The following is a 2772-nucleotide window of genomic DNA, read 5'->3' as shown; positions in this document are numbered from 1 at the left end:
AACATTCTGTATCTACCATGTAACATACTGTATCTACCATGTAACATACTGTATCTACCATGTAACAACCTGTATCTACCATGTAACATACTGTATCTACCATGTAACATACTGTATCTACCATGTAACATTCTGTATCTACCATGTAACATTCTGTATCTGCCGTTTAACATACTGTATCTAGCATGTAACATACTGTATCTACCATGTAACATTCTGTATCTACCATGTAACATACTGTATCTACCATGTAACATTCTGTATCTGCCATTTAACATTCTGTATCTACCATGTAACATTCTGTATCTACCATGTAACATTCTGTATCTACCATGTAACATACTGTATCTAGCATGTAACATACTGTATCTACCATGTAACATATCTGCCCCTTTCATCGTATTTTTGCTCTGTGCCCTCGGCAAGACGCCTGGATGTGACAAAGACTTTGTATGACAAACGGGCAGTGGTAAAACAATGGGACTAGGAAACAGTGCTTGGTGACGACAGGAAATAGGTCTTCCTGTCTCAGTTTCTTGTGAAAAGTGCTGAGGGGAGAGCTTTGGCACGGGGGTCCACCCGAGAGGAGGCAGGCCAGGACACGGTGTGAACTGTTGGCTGACCCCCTGTCTGCCACTGGGGACGTACTCCTAGGTCGGACACCCCTTCTTCCCCCCAGGGGAATCAGTCGGGCGGGACCCAGATGCGGTAGCAGCAAAGAACCGCTTCCCCCACCGTCCACCTCTGGTACTGGAGCCAAACTGTTGGTTAACATCCTGATGGGGGTTTGGTGCTACAGAAAAACTTGGTGCCAGCGAGTTGTCCCCTCTTTGCCGCGAAGAGACACGACCAAGGAGTATAATAGTTAGCAGTACAGAGAGACGACCAAGGATAATCCTACTTCTCACAGATCCATCTGTATTGATAGGAACAGTCATAGTCCCACCAAGCTCCTGTGTCTGATGACCACGAGTAGAAATACACACAGTTCTCAGCCACGCCACCATTAGGTTCTCCACTGTTCCAATACCTGTAGAAGAAACAACACATAGAATCAGACTGTCCACTGTTCCAATACCTGTAGGAGCAACAACACATAGAATCAGGCTGTCCACTGTTCCAATACCTGTAGTAGAAACAACACATAGAATCAGGCTGTCCACTGTTCCAATACCTGTAGGAGCAACAACACATAGAATCAGACTGTCCACTGTTCCAATACCTGTAGAAGAAACAACACATAGAATCAGACTGTCCACTCTGAGCCTACTTCTCCAGACAGTGATGTCATAGTGACACAGAATTCATGAATGTCTTACTGTGTGGTCAGTGGTGTGTCGTCCACCCATTTCCAGGTCCCCTCAGTAACAGAGTCAGTCAGACCAACCCAGACATAGTTCTTTACCCCGCATAACCAATTGACAAATGTCTGTAGTAGTAGAAGAGAGACAACATTGTTAATACACAGCCATTACTGCTCGTTATCTCTCTCTCTCTTTTTTTCTCTCTACCTCACACACACACCTGATCGTCTTCGCTTTTGATAACCACCAGGTCTGCTCCTCTATTTCTGCAGTCCTGTCTGCTCTCCTCCCAGGATTTGTACTCAGTAGAGACGTAGTAACAACTGCTACCAAGCTTCTTCCATCCTTGAGGACACACTGTAAGTTGAACATTTCTTGCTTTAGTCACTTTAATACAACATTGAATTAAGTATCAATCAGACACACAAGGAAGACACTAACTAATGGACGGTTTGGAAGTCAGTTTTTTTCTCACATTTCCTTTAATGTAAGTTGGTCGTACGTGGCATTACATTTACATTTACATTTAGAATCATTTTACGCTCTTATCTGCCAGAGCAGCGAACAGTTTTGACTGGGCTGAGCGGGAACTGTGCTTCCTCAGAGGTAGGGAGGCGAGCAGGCCAGAGGTGGATGAACGGAGTGCCCTTGTTTGGGTGTAGGGCCTGATCAGAGCCTGAAGGTACGGAGGTGCCGTTCCCCTCACAGCTCCGTAGGCAAGCACCATGGTCTTGTAGCGGATGCGAGCTTCGACTGGAAGCCAGTGGAGAGAGCGGAGGAGCGGGGTGACGTGAGAGAACTTGGGAAGGTTGAACACCAGACGGGCTGCGGCGTTCTGGATGAGTTGTAGGGGTTTAATGGCACAGGCAGGGAGCCCAGCCAACAGCGAGTTGCAATAATCCAGACGGGAGATGACAAGTGCCTGGATTAGGACCTGCGCCGCTTCCTGTGTGAGGCAGGGTCGTACTCTGCGAATGTTGTAGAGCATGAACCTACAGGATCGGGTCACCGCCTTGATGTTGGTGGAGAACGACAGGGTGTTGTCCAGGGTCACGCCAAGGCTCTTAGCACTCTGGGAGGAGCATGTGAACTGAACAGAACAATCATTAGCCAATTTCACTCACCTTTCTGAACTAAAGATTGTTTCAGACATTCTGTGTCTTTTGTAGCTGGTCTCTCTCTTTGGTCAGGCTGTTGTTACTGGTCTGTAGCTGGACTCTCTCTTTGGTCAGGCTGTTGTTGCTGGTCTGTAGCTGGTCTCTTTCTGCAGTCAGGGTGTTGTTACTGGTCTGTAGCTGGTCTCTCTCTTTGGTCAGGGTGTTGTTACTGGTCTGTAGCTGGTCTCTCTCTTTGGTCAGGGTGTTGTAACTGGTCTGTAGCTGGTCTCTCTGGTCAGGGTGTTGTAGCTGGTCTGTAGCTGGTCTTTCTCTTTGGTCAGGGTGTGGTAACTGGTCTGTAGCTGGTCTCT

General features: G+C 47.2%; 1 long non-coding RNA gene across 1 annotated transcript; it reads right to left on the bottom strand.

The window, feature by feature from the left end:
- Window positions 1-1327: 1327 nt before the first annotated feature.
- LOC123741586 (uncharacterized) lies at window positions 1328-2469 on the bottom strand. Its single transcript, XR_006769027.1, has 3 exons — window positions 2429-2469; window positions 1525-1661; window positions 1328-1429 (listed from the first exon to the last, which is right to left on the bottom strand). It is a non-coding gene; the product is annotated as an uncharacterized lncRNA (long non-coding RNA).
- Between the last annotated feature and the right edge of the window lie 303 nt (window positions 2470-2772).

Source organism: Salmo salar, chromosome ssa03 (assembly GCF_905237065.1).
Source record: "Salmo salar chromosome ssa03, Ssal_v3.1, whole genome shotgun sequence".
In the NCBI taxonomy this organism is placed as follows: Eukaryota; Metazoa; Chordata; class Actinopteri; order Salmoniformes; family Salmonidae; genus Salmo; species Salmo salar.
The sequence above is the reverse complement of the archived record's forward strand: the minus strand, read 5'-3'. Positions and strand labels throughout refer to the sequence as shown.